The sequence below is a fragment of the Rhinopithecus roxellana genome, chromosome 8 (assembly GCF_007565055.1).
Source record: "Rhinopithecus roxellana isolate Shanxi Qingling chromosome 8, ASM756505v1, whole genome shotgun sequence".
In the NCBI taxonomy this organism is placed as follows: Eukaryota; Metazoa; Chordata; class Mammalia; order Primates; family Cercopithecidae; genus Rhinopithecus; species Rhinopithecus roxellana.
Genome location: NC_044556.1, coordinates 47,221,646 through 47,235,504, shown reverse-complemented (window position 1 = coordinate 47,235,504; position 13,859 = coordinate 47,221,646). Strand labels below are relative to the sequence as shown.

Here is a 13,859-nt window from a genome sequence, read left to right as displayed (position 1 = left end):
CAGACATTAATTAGCATAGAAATGGCACAGCAATGCCTCTCTAATTTCCCTTGGTTGGTTTCCATGGAAATCTGTAGGTAAAGTGTGCTTTTAAAAGTGTTTATCGCTTCTTCTCTGCCTTTTGGCTAAGATCAAGTGTAGGATCTGTTCTTAACAGTTTAATATCTGATATATTTTCTATCCAAGTCCAATATATTAAATGGATTTTGGGAGCAGCAAGACGCAATAGGAGCTTTCTTGTTCACTTAACGCATCCACCTAGTATCACAGTACCTCCAGGAACAGTGCATCCCCTCAGGGGATTAAAATTTAGTGTTCAAGACAGAAGAAGGAAAAAAAAAAAAAACCAGTTTGTCTATGTGGGATGGGATATTAAAGAGTGAGATAAGAATTATCTTTTAGCCGGGTGTGGTGGCTCACACCTGTAATCCCAGCACTTTGGAAGGCCAAGGCGGTGGGATCACCTGAGGTCAGGAGTTCGAGAGCAGCCTGACTAATATGGTGAAACCTCGTCTCTACAAAAAATACAAAATGTTAGCCGGGTGTGGTGGCGGGCGCCTGTAATCCCAGCTACTCCAGAGGCTGAGACAGGAGAATTGCTTTAACCTGGGAGGCGGAGTTTGCAGTGAACCGAAATCATGCTATTGCACTCCAGGCTGAGCAACAAAAGCCAAACTCTGTCTCAAAAAAAAAAAAAAAAAAAAAAGAATTATCTTTTAAAATTTTGTCTTGAGGGTCTTTTTTCTTAGCTCTTGCTTAAATTCTATCATTCTTATTCCCTTACATCATTCTCAGGATAAATAACCAAATAAATTCCAAATGATATGGGGAAGCAGGTGGGAAGTGGGGGAATTAGTCCCATACCTCACAGAACTGGTTGCTATTTTTCCTGTTTCTAAGGTTAGAGATCTTTGGCTTTCCAACAGAATCCTCACAACTCCACCTTCCCTACTCCACTCCCAACAGAGACACACTGCTCCTCAAAGAGGATTACATTTAAAATGTAAATACTGGCTGGGCACCGTGGGTCATGCCTGTAATCCCAGCACTTTAGGAGGCCGAGGCGGGTGGTCACCTGAGGTCAGGAGTTCGAGACCAGCCTGGCCAACATGGTGAAACCCCCGTCTCTACTAAAAATACAAAAATTAGCCGGACACGGTGGGGCGTGCCCGTAATCCCAACTTCTCGGGAGACTGAGGCGCTAGAATCCCTTAAACCCAGGAGCGGGAGATTGCAATGAGCCTGAGCGACAGAGTGAGCCAGGATGGTGCCACCGCACTCCAACCTGGGCGACAAAGTGAGACTCTATCTCAAAAAAAAATTAAATAAAATGTCCAAGGACTCCCAGGCAAAGGAGAGCAAAACAAGGTTGAAGGGGAAAAGAGAGGAGGGAGGGATTGTCTACCAAAGTCCTCAAGGAAACTGAGGAGTGGGTAAAGAAGGAAAAAAATGTATGGAAGCCAAAGAAGAGATGGAAGAAATTATTACTGATGTCAGATGGTAGGGTTTCAAATAAAAGATGAAGATTGGGGTTAAATTGTATCCTGGAAATAATCTGAAGAAAGGCCATGAACTCATTTTACCATTGAATAGTGGCTGCAGAAAGTACACCATAGGGCGGGGCGCGGTGGCTCATGCCTGTAATCCCAGCACTCTGGGAGGCGGAGGCGGGTGGATCACGAGGTCAGGAGATCGAGGCCATCCTGGCTAACACCATAAAACTCCGTCTCTACTAAAATACACAAAACAAAATTAGCCGGGCGCGGTGGCGGGCGCCTGTAGTCCCAGCTACTCGGGAGGCTGAGGCAGGAGAATGCCGTGAACCCGGGAGGCGGAGCTTGCAGTGAGCCGAGATCGTGCCACTGCACTCCAGCCTGGTCAACAGAGCGAGACTTCGTCTCAAAGAAAAAAAAAAAGAGTGAAATTTAGTCAGGAGAAAAGCCAAAGCCAAACTCATGTACCAGATCAGATCACTCTTTAAGCTGAAGTAATTAGGTAAGATTTAAATGGCAAAATGAAAAGTGAGGTTAAGTAACCAAGTTAAGGTGGGCACGGTGTCTCTCGCCTGTAATCCCAGCATTTTGGGAGGCCAAGGTGGGCAAACCACTTGAGGCCAGGAGTTTGAGACCAGCCTGGCCAACATGGTGAAACCCCATCTCTACTAAAAATACAAAAATTAGCCGGGCGTGTTGTCACATGCCTATCTATAATCCCAGCTATCTGGGAGGCTGAGGCACAAGAATCACTTGAACCCAGGAGGTGGAGGTTCCAGTGAGCCAAGATCATGCTATTGAACTCTAGCCTGGGCAACAAAGCAAGATTCTGTCTCAAAAAAAAAAAAAAAAAAAAAAGTAGCCTAGTTAAGTGGAGCAGGTGAGAGAGTGATTCAGAAACTCCTTTAATCTACCAGTAAGAAAGCTCCATCGGTATATTATTATTATTATTATATAGATATAATTTTTTTTTTTTTTTTTTTGAGATGCAGTCTTGCTGTCTCGCAGGCTGGAGTGCAGTGGCCTGATCTCGGCTCACTGCAAGCTCCGCCTCCCGGGTTCACGCTATTCTCCTGCCTCAGCATCCCAAGTAGCTGGGACTACAGGTGCCCACCACCACACCTGGCCAATTTTTTGTATTTTTAGTAGAGACGGGGTTTCACCATGTTAGCCAGGATGGTCTTGATCTCCTGACCTTGTGTACCGCCCGCCTGGGCCTCCCAAAGTGCTGGGATTACAGGTGTGAGCCACCGCACCTGGCCCCTCAGGATACTATTAAATTCAACATGCCTTTAACATTCAAAAACCAAGCTCATCTACTGCTGCTGAATATATTGTTTGCACTTCTAGATCTACTCTTCACTCTTCTCCACACTGTTCTGTAAGGCAGAACCTATATGGACTGCGTGAAGTCCTATGGCTTCCTGGACTTGGTCCTGATAGGAAATCAAGTCAGGAGGAAAGTGAGATTGGACATTTATTCCCCCAGCTTCCTCTCTGCCAGGTCCATACAAAATGGCTGAGTCCCTCTATGGAAAGCCACAGATGGTGTTAGAACTGTGGTGGACACTGTGATGTACCACCCACCTTTTCCTTCAGGAATGAGGAACTTGTTCCTGTAGCTACTGGGAGTACTACTGGAAGATGACCCTAAACTGTCAGCCCTCGTAGGGGACTGCCTTGGCTCAAGATTACCTCACTCAAGGTTATACCTCCTTTTGGGGAAGCCTGAATCCAGTGAGTGATTAACACAGAGATGTAAAGGACCAGCCTGCCCTTTTGCCCAGATTTAGACAAACTCAGAAGGGTCATCCTAGCTCCAGAGCACAGCTGACCTGTCGGGGTCAGCTGAGGCCTCCGTTAGGACAGCAATGCCATTCAGTTTCTCTCTCTACTTAATCCTGCTTCTTTCTCCTCCCTTCCACAGGTAATGGTCCCAGTATCACTCAACAACAAATGTCCCGACATCTCAGTCTGCTTCCTGGGGACATATGACAGTGGCTCTCTCCAAATACCTACCCTCTGAGAAAGCCCAAACTAACCTATAAAGGCAATCACCTGGAGAAGCCTTGAGACTACGTAAAGAGAGTGAGAGGTGCCCAGCCAGCCCCCAGCTTCTTCAACCACCATTCCAGCTGCAGCCACCATCTGACCTTGGGAGAGATCATGAGTCAGAACCAGCCAGCTCAGCCTTTCCCAAACTCCTGTGCCACAGAAATCACCAGAAATAATAAAATAATCATTATTCTTTTAAATATCTAAATCCGGTGTTGTTAGGGTAGCAATAGTAATTAGAACAACTTCCTAGCACACATTTTTCTGATCAAATCTCACTAGTGGGCTGGGCACAGTGGCTTACACCTGTAATCCTAGCACTTTGGGAGGCCAAGGCAGGCAGATCACTTGAGGTCAGGAGTTCGAAACTAGCCTGTCCAACATGGTGGACCTCGTCTCTACCAAAAATACAAAAAAAATTAGCCAGGCGTGGTGGTGGACACCTGTAATCCCAGCTACTTGGGAGGCTGAAACAGGAGAATCGCTTGAACCCAGGAGGCAGAGGTTGTGGTGAGCCAAGATTGCGCCACTGCACTCCAGCCTGGGTGACAGAGCTAGACTCCATCTCAAAAAAAAAATAAAAAGCAAACAAAATCTCACTAGTATCCTTTTTGTTCTGTAATGACAGGTGATAGTCATTCAGATCCTTTTAGTTTTGCTTACGCTATTTTCTACCTTAAACAAGTTTCCCTCCACTTGTTAAATGTTCTCAGCACTTATTAAATGTTCTACTCGTTTAGCATTTACCCTATGATGCCTTGCAACATCTCATTTATGTTTGTGTGTGTGTGTGTGTTTTCATTTTTTTGAGACAGAGCTCACTCTGTCGCCCAGGCTGGAATTAAGTGGTGAGATCCTGGCTCACTGCAACCTCCACCTCCTCGGCTCAAGCAACTCTCCTGCCTCAGCCTCCTGAGTAGCTGGGACTACAGCTGTGCACCACCACGCATGGCTAAGTTTTGTATTTTTAGTAGAGATGGAGTTTCACCATGTTGGCCAGGCTGGTCTTGAACTCCTGACCTCAGGTGATCCGCCTACTTCGGCCTCCCAAAGTGCTGGGATTACAGGTGTGAGGCACTCATATATGTTATTTAATTCTGATTGCTCCCAACTAGATTGGAATTTCCTAGAGGGAAATTAAGTCAGTAACTTGGCTTTCTCTGGCATCACTCATAGGAGTGGGCACAGTGTTGAGCACAGAGTGGGTATTTAAGACAGGTTTAATAATTGATCATACCTCAAATAAGTCTCAGCTACTAATTTAAATTCGTATTTCTTTTGTTGTTGTTGTTGTTGTTGTTGTTGTTGTTGTTGTTGTTGTTGACAGAGTCTTGCTCTGTCGCCAGGCTGGAGTACAGTGGCATGATCTCGGCCCACTGCAACCTCTGACTCCCTGGTTCAAGCAATTCTCCTGCCGCAGCCTCCCAAGTAGATGAGATTACAGGCACACGACACCACGCCTGGCTAATTTTTGTATTTTTAGTAGAGATGGGGTTTCACCATGTTGTCCAGGATGGTCTCGATCTCCCGACCTCGTGATCTGCCCACCTTGGCCTCCCAACGTGCTGGGATTACAGGCGTGAGCCACCGTGTCTGGCCTTTAAATTCATACTTCTATTAGGAAATAATTTGGTTGATGCTTTCTTGGGGGAATAGGTGATGGAGTAGGAGTTAAGAATAACTATAAGCCAGGTACAGTGGCTCACGCCTGTAATCCCAGCACTGTGGGAGGTCGAGGCGGGCAGATCACAAGGTCAGGAGATCGAAATCACCCTGGCCAACATGATGAAACCCCGTCTCTACTAAAACTACAAAAATTAGCTGGGTGTGGTGGCACACACTACACACACATAATCCCAGCTACTTGGGAGGCTGAGGCAGGAGAAACGCTTGAACCTGGGAGGCGGAGATTGCAGTGAGCCGAGACTGCACCATTGTACTCCAGCCTGAGTGACAGAGCGAGACTCTGTCTAAAAAGAAAAAAAGAATAACTACAGACTGCTGTTCTGCTGTTCTCTTAACTTTTTAACTTTCTCTTTTCTAAACTAGTTAATTTGCAGTTTAAAGATAAATAAAGGTAGGCCAGTGCAACTAATGCATTTTCTCCAGAGTTTAAACTCACTTGGAACCACCAGAAATCATTCCCACTCGTACCACTGAGAAATCCTGTCCCAGAAAACCACCCAGCAGGATCACTCCTGCTCTCCTTAGTACCAGGAGAGATGATCAACACCCAGAGAACACCAATAATTCTAGATGCCCACTGTGCTAATATGCTTTGAGAAATTTCCAGATCAACACCTTTTAAGGCAATGTAGGTTTTTATATTTGTACAGGACCTTAGAGTTAGGGGATATATGTCTATATATTTATATTCTATCTGTAGATCTAAAGTGAGTTACTTTTACAAAAACAAAACAAAACTGAATTTTATGAGGTTCAGTGGTGTGGTAAATTGTCTGCAAAAGTAGAAAAATAGTCATCAACAGTTTTTCCCATCCCTGTGCACACACCACACTCTTCCCATCAGGAGGTGGAGTCTGTTTCTTTTTCTCTTGAATCTGGGCTAGTCTTGTGACTTGCTTTCACCAATAGAATGCAGTGGAAATAGCACTGTGCCAGTTCTGGGCCTATTCCTTAAGAGACCTGGCAGTTTCTGTTTTGCTCTTTGGGAAGCCATTTCTTGTATAAAGAAGTCTAACTACCCTATTGGAGAAAGTGGCCATGTATCTTTCATTGTAGACAGAGGCCCTGGGAAATGAGAGATTATGAAGGGATAGAGAGCCCAGACATCCTCCAGCTGTCCCAGCCAACCAGTGCAGGCCCCAGCCATGCAAGTGAAGTTGACTTGGATCCTCCAGCCTTTTGTTGAGCTGCCCAGTCAACACCATGTGGAGGAGACAGGCTATTCCACTATGCTCTGGCCAAATTCAAGAATATTTCTCTTTTTTTTTTCTTTTTTTTCTTTTTCTTTGAGACAGAGTTTTGCTCTTGTTGCCCAGGCCGGAGTACAATGGCATGATCTTTGCTCACTGCAACCCCTGCCTCCTGAGTTCAAGTAATTCTCCTGCCTCAGGCTCCTGAGTAACTGGGATTTCAGGCATGCACCACCATGCCCAGCTAATTTTGTATTTTTTTTTTTAGCAGAGACGGGGTTTCTCCATGTTGGTCAGGCTGGTCTCAAACTCCCAACCTCAGGTGATCCATCTGCCTCGGCCTCCCAAAGCACTGGGATTACAGGCATGAGCCATCACACCTGGCCTAAAGAATCTTGAGTAAGTCCAGATGTGGTGGCTCATGCCTATAATCCTTGCACTTTGGGAGGCCAGGGTGGCCAGATCACGATGTCAAGGAGTTCGAGACCAGCTGACCAACATGGTGAAACCCCGTCTCTACCAAAAATACAAAAATTAGCCGGGTGTGGTGGCGCACGCCTGTAATCCCAGCTATTCAGGAGGCTGAGACAGGAGAATCGCTTGAATCCGGGAGGTGGAGGTTGCAGCGAGCCCAGATCACGCCATTGCACTCCAGGATGGGCAACACGAGCGAAACTCCGTCTCAAAAAAAAAAAAAAGAATCTTGAGTAAGGCCAGATGTGGTGGCTCACGCCTATAATCCTAACACTTTGGGAGGCAGAGGCAGGCAGATTGTTTGAGCACAAGCGTTTGAGACCACCGTAGGCAACATGGCAAAAATCCATCTCCACAAAAAATACAAAAAATTAGCCAGGCATCGTGGCATACACCTGTCGTCTCAGTTACTTGGGAGGCTGAGGTAGGAGAACCACTTAAGCCATGAAGGTCCAGGCTGCAATGAGCCAAGATCATGCCACTGCACTCCAGCCTGGGTGACAGAGTAAGACCCTGTCTCAAACAAACAACAACAACAGCAAAAGAATCTTGAATACATAAAGCATAGTTGTTGTTTTAAACTACTCATTTTTAAGGTAGTTTATTAGTTATTAATAAATAAGTAAACAGTAACAACAATAGATAACTAGAAGATAACTAAAACAAGAGGTAGTGATTAGTAATTTGTAAATATGAAACTCAAATTCATTTCCTCTATTTCCTCTTTTTCGAAGTTCAACTGTTTTTCCAAAGGTGACCAATATAATCCTGTTTAATTCATGGGTGCACAAAAAGTTCTGCTCCCTAAAACATCATTCTTATTACCTATTGATGCTCAAAATGCCACAAATAGATACTCAATCTTATGACTCCCACTGAGATACAAAAACTCCAGGATGACTAATAAGTAAACTTTTTTTTTTTTTTTTTGAGACAGGGTCTGGCTCTATCACCCAGGTTGAAGTGCAGTGGTGGGATCTCAGCTGATTGCAACCTATACATACCAGGCTCAAATTATTCTCCCACCTCAGCTCCCCAAGTAGCTGGGACTATAGGCATGCACCACCACGCCCGGTTAGTTTTGGGGTTTTTTTGTTTTTGTTTTTGTTTTTGTATTTTCAGTAGAGACAGAGTTTCACCATGTTGTCCAGGCTGGTCTGGAACTCGTGAGCTCAAGTGATCCTCCCACCTAGGCCTCCCAAAGTGCTGAGATTACAGGCATGAGCCACTGCAACCAGCCTAGTAAACTTGATTAATCTATTAAACCTTTGTCGAATATCTTTATCAAATAATTTTTAGAAAAGATTCTGATTGGCAGCATGAAAACTATAAAATGATCAAACTACCCTATATTTTCCAGGATGTTTCAAGTTTTTTCTTTAATTTGGGATCCTCTTCTCTGTAGAGATTGTCAGTAAATGGTGAAGAGAGAAGATTGCATATTGTTACAGTAAACTCTTGATTACTGCCACACGAATACAAAATTCTGTGGAATATCTGCAAAAATAAAATTCTAGGTTGAGCTTTCCCAGTTTGAATCACCTCTCTACATGCTAAGGAAGTGAGTGTAAACAAGTTCTAACATTAGCCAAAGTCAAACAAAATTAGAAGAGTAAGTCTCCTAGAAACAAATCCATATTGCAATTCAAATAGATATGATTTAAAGATTTTGGCCGGGCGCGGTGGCTCACGCCTGTAATCCCAGCACTTTGGGAATCTGAGGCAGATGGATCACGAGGTCAGGAGATCGAGACCCCGTCTCTACTAAAAACACAAAAATTAGCTGGGCGTGGTGGCGCATGCCTGTAATCCCAGCTACTCAGGAGGCTGAGGCAGGAGAATCGCTTGAACTTGGGAGGTGGAGGTTGCAGTGAGCTGAGTTTGCCCACTGCACTTCAGCCTGGGCAACAAAGAGAGAGGCTCCATATCAAAAAAAAAAAAAATTTATAAATTTATCTTAAGGCAACTCTTTGTCATCTGTGCTACTGGATAAACACAGTAATTCTGTTGCCCAGGCTAGAGAACAATGGCATGATATTGGCTCACTACAACCTCCACCTACGGGTTCAAGCAATTTTCCTGCCTCAGCCTCCTGAGTAGCTGGGATTACAGGAGTGCACCATCACGCCCGGCTAATTTTTGTATTTTGTTTTTGAGATGGAGTTTTGGTCTTGTTGCCTAGGCTAGAGTGCAATGGGGCAATCTTAGCTCACTGCAATCTCTGCCTCCCAGGTTCAAGTGATTCTCCTGCCTTAACCTCCCAAATAGCTGGGATTACAGGCATGTGCCAGCATGCTCAGCTAATTTTTGTATTTTTAGTAGCGACAGGGTTTCCCTATGTTGGCCAGGCTGGTCTCGAACTCCTGACCTCAAATGATCCACCCACCTCGGCCTCCAAAAGTGTTGAGATTACAGGCATGAGCCACGGTGCCTGGCTAAATTTGTAATTTTGGTAACAAGGTTACCTTCAAAAAATAACTTGAGGCTAGGCCCAGTGGCTGACACCTGTAATCACAGCACTTTGGAAGGCGGAGGCAGAGGATTGCTTGAGCCCAGAAGTTCTAAACCAGCCTGTGCAATATAACAAGATCCTGTCTCTATTAAAAAAAAAAAAAAAAAAGGGTGGGCACGGTGGCTCACACCTGTAATCCCAGCATTTTCGGAGGTCGAGGCAGGTGGATCACCTGAGGTCAGGAGTTCGCAACCAGCCTGGCCAACATGGTGAAACCCCGTCTCTACTAAAAAAAATATAAAAATTAGCTGGGTGTGGCGGCAGGCACCTATAATCCCAGCTACTCAGGAGGCTGAGGTAGGAGAATCGCTTGAACCTGGGAGGCAGAGGTTACAGTGAGCCAAGATGATGCCATTGTACTGCAACCTGGGCAACAAGAGCGAAACTCCATCTCAAAAAAAAAAAAAAAAGGCCAAGCATAGGGCTCACACCTGTAATCTCACTTTGGAAGGCTGAGGAGGATTGCTTCAGGAGTTCAAGACCAGCCTGGGCAACATGGCGAGACCCTGTATCTACAAAAAATAAAAAATTAGCTGGCCGTGGTGGTGCCCACCTGTGGTCCCAGCTACTCAGGAGGCTGGGATGGGAGGATCGCTTGAGCCCAGTAGGTTGAGGCTAGAGTGAGCTGTCATTTTGCCACTGCACTCAGTAAATAAATAAAAACTGGAAACTTATGGTTAAATATGGAGAATTTAATATCTATATATACCTGTATTTCCTCCCAAATCTTACTAAAATGACTTTGAAAGAATAAGATCTAAATGCAGAAGGACAAAGAGAATGAGCAAGAAGATAACTGAGGAGAGACCTCAACAAAATTTTGGAATCTGTAAAGCTGATGAAAAATGTAATTCAGATATACTTCTTTACTTCTGAGGTTTTCCTTCTTTTTTTTTTTTTTTTGAGACAGAGTCATGTTCTGTTGCCCAGCATGGAGTGCAGTGGCGCGATCTCAGATCACTGCAGCTTCCGCCTCCCAGGTTCAAGCAATTCTCCTGCCTCAGCCTCCCGAATATCTGGGACTACAGGCACACAGCACCATGCCCAGCTAATTTTTTGTATTTTTAGTAGAAATGGGGTTTAACTGGCTGGGCGCAGTGTCTCACGCCTGTAATCCCAGCATTTTGGGAGGCTGAGGCAGGCAGATCACCTGAGGTCAGAAATTCACGACCAGCCTGGCCAACATGGTGAAAACCCATCTCTACTAAAATACAAAAAATTAGCCAGGCATGGTGGCGGGTATCTGTAATCGCAGCTACTCAGGAGGCTGAGGCAGGAGAATTGCTTGAACCAGGGAGGCAGAAGTTGCAGTGAGCCACATTGTACTCCAGTCTGGACAACAAGAGTGAAAATAGGTCTCGAGAGGAGAAGAGAGGAGAGGGGAGGAGAGGGGAGGGGAGGGGAGGAAAAGGAAAGGAAAGGAAGGAAAAGGAAAGGAAAGGAAAGGAAAGGAAAGGAAAGGAAAGGAAAGGAAAGGAAAGGAAAGGAAAGGAAAGGAAAGGGATAAGAAAAGAAAAGAAAAGAGAAAAGAAAAGAAATGGGGTTTAACTGTGTTAGCTAGGATGGTCTCAATTTCCTGACCTTGTGATCTGCCTGCCTCAGCCTCCTAAAGTGCTGGGATTACAGGCATGAGACATCACGCCCGGCCGGTTTTCCTTCTTATGAAGAGACTTAATTCATGTAAGTGGGCCTTTTTCAGCCCTTTGTTCATCCACTCTTTTTTGTTTTTTTTTTGTTTGTTTGTTTGTTTTTGTTTTTTTTTTTTTTTTGATACCAAGTGTTGCTCTGTCGCCCAGGCTGGAGTGCAGTGGCCCGATCTCGGCTCACTGCAAGCTCCACCTCCCGGGTTCATGCCATTCTCCTGCCTCAGCCTCCCGAGTAGCTGGGACTACAGGCGCCCGCCACCTCGCCTGCCTAGTTTTTTTTGTATTTTTTAGTAGAGACGGGGTTTCACCGTGTTAGCCAGGATGATCTCGATCTCCTGACCTCATGATCCGCCTGTCTCGGCCTCCCAAAGTGTTGGGATTACAGGCTTGAGTGTTCATCCACTCTTAAAGGACTGTCCCACTCAGTTCTATCCTCTTGCTCTTGGAAAGAGGAGCCTGCCCATCAGAACACATTTTCTGCCTTTTTCCTCCATGCTGAGATCTGCCCAGGCTGCCTGATCCTGGGATACAGTTAGCAGGCTCTTTTTTTTTTTTTTTTTTTGAGACGGAGTTTCGCTCTTGTTGCCCAGGCTGCAGTGCAATGGCACCATCTTGGCTTACCGCAACCTCTGCCTCCCAGGTTCAAGTGATTCTCCTACCTCGGCCTCCCAAGTAGCTGGAATTTCAGGCATGCGTCACCATACCCAGCTAATTTTGTATTTTTAGTAAAGACGGGAGTTTCTCCATGTTGGTCAGGCTGGTCTTGAACTCCCGACCTCAGGTGATCAGACTACCTTGGCCTCCCAAAGTATTGGGATTACAAGCGTGAGCCACCACGCCTGGCTTTTTTTTTTTTTTTTTTTTTTTTTTTTTTTTTTTTTTTTTGAGACCGAGTTTCACTCTGTTGCCCAGGCTGGAGTGCAGTGGCGTGATCTCTCAAGTAGCTGGTATTACAGGCACCCACCACCACACTCAGCTAATTTTTATTTTTATTTTTTAATAGAGATGGGGGGGGGGGGGTTTCTCCATGTTGGGAAGGCTGGTCTTGAACTCCTGACCTCAGGTGATGCGGCCTCCCAAAGTGCTGGGATTACAGGTGTGAGCTGCGCCCGGCCAGTTAGCAGGCTCATTGACTCCCATACTAACCCACATCCTCGAGTCTGGTCTCAAGCAATAATAAAGGTGATATGTTGACCTCTATATTTATTTTTTGCTTGATTTCTCAATGTGTTCAGGACCTTAGAACAAAGAAGGAATGCTCTTACTGGGGTCCCCTTCAGAGACCCCCAATAATTATCTTAGCAGGGCTGGGAGTGGTGGCTTACGCCTGTAATCCCAGCACTTTGGGAGGCCCAGGGAGGCGAATTACCTGAGGTCAGGAGTTCAAGACCAACTTGGCCAACATGGTGAAACCCTGTCTCTACAAAAACTACAAAAATTAGCCAGATATGGTGGCACGCACCTGTAATCCCAGCTGCTTGGGAGGCTGAGGCAGGAGAATCACTTGAACCCCGGAGGCAGAGGTTGCAGTGAGCGGAGATCATGCCATTGCACTACAGCCTGGGCAACAGAGTGAGACTCTGCCTCAAAAAAAAAAAAAAAAAAAAAAAAATATATATATATATATATATATTAGCAGAAAGGAGAATATCAAAACCTAACTGCCTGCAGGACATTAAGAGACTGATTTACACTGTAGAACCTTCAAAGATTCTGAATCTGGAGGTACTAAGAACCCTTGATAATGAGGGTGAGAGTAGGGCTAAAACAGAAGACTGGTTGAAGGTTGTATTAAAAGCAGCTGAATCCCCTGCCCAACTCTAGCCTACAGAGGTCAAAATAAAGTTACTCTAAACTCAGAGTCACAAAGCATAACTAAGGCCAAGTCAGATGTCTTGAAAACCGGCAGAAGTGAAAATCTGCATTTCAAACAGCGAGACCCTCCCCGCAAAACCAACTCTTTTCTCTCCTTCATTCATCTTACAATTGTGTATACCTTCAGGTAAAAAGTAAGAGTTTTCTTTCCTGGAGAAACTGACCAGCTAGGACACCAGCTCAGCAACACTGACAAATGGTAGGAAATGGCCACATCCCCGTTCCATCCCCTCACTATGCAGCCTACCAGTCAATAAGCTTGCAGACATATTACACGTACCTTTCAAGTGCCTCACTCTTAAATGTGAATGGATAGACAAGTATAACCAAATATTTTAGAAAGAACTTCCACACAAAAGCAGAAAACAAAGATAAACAAATTGGAAAAAGGAACTCAGAGGAAATAAGAGACAGGGCAGGGAGCAGAAGGAAACAACAACAATAAAACTAAGTTAATATCATGAAAAATAATGTATTCATTTAAAAAGAAACTGATATTAAAATAACATTGATAGAAGCCTATGAAAATTAACTATATGAATGCAGGGCTGGGTACAGTGGCTCACACCTGTAATCCTAGCACTTTGGGAGGCTGAGGCAGATGGAACACTTGAGGTCAGGAGTTCGAGACCAGCCTGGACAACATGGTGAATCCCTGTCTCTACTAAAAATACAAAAATTAGCCAGGCGTGGTGGCAGGTGCCTCTAATCTCAGCTACTAGAGAGGCTGAAACAGGAGAATCACTTGAACCTAGGAGGCAGAGGTTGCAGTAAGCCGAGATCACACCACTGCATTCTAGCCTGGGTGACAAAGTGAGACTCCATCTCAAAAATAAAATAAAATAAATAAGAATATGAATACAGAAATTAATAATTAAATGAAAAAATTGGAAATTAAAGTTGAGAAAATCTCCCTAAAAGTAGAACA

At 44.9% G+C, this 13,859-nt stretch overlaps 1 non-coding gene across 1 annotated transcript; it reads left to right on the top strand.

Moving 5' to 3' along the window:
• The first annotated feature begins 105 nt into the window (after positions 1-105).
• Positions 106-295, top strand: LOC115899312. The gene has a single exon (XR_004059059.1). It is a non-coding gene; the product is annotated as a U2 spliceosomal RNA (small nuclear RNA).
• Positions 296-13,859: the final 13,564 nt, after the last annotated feature.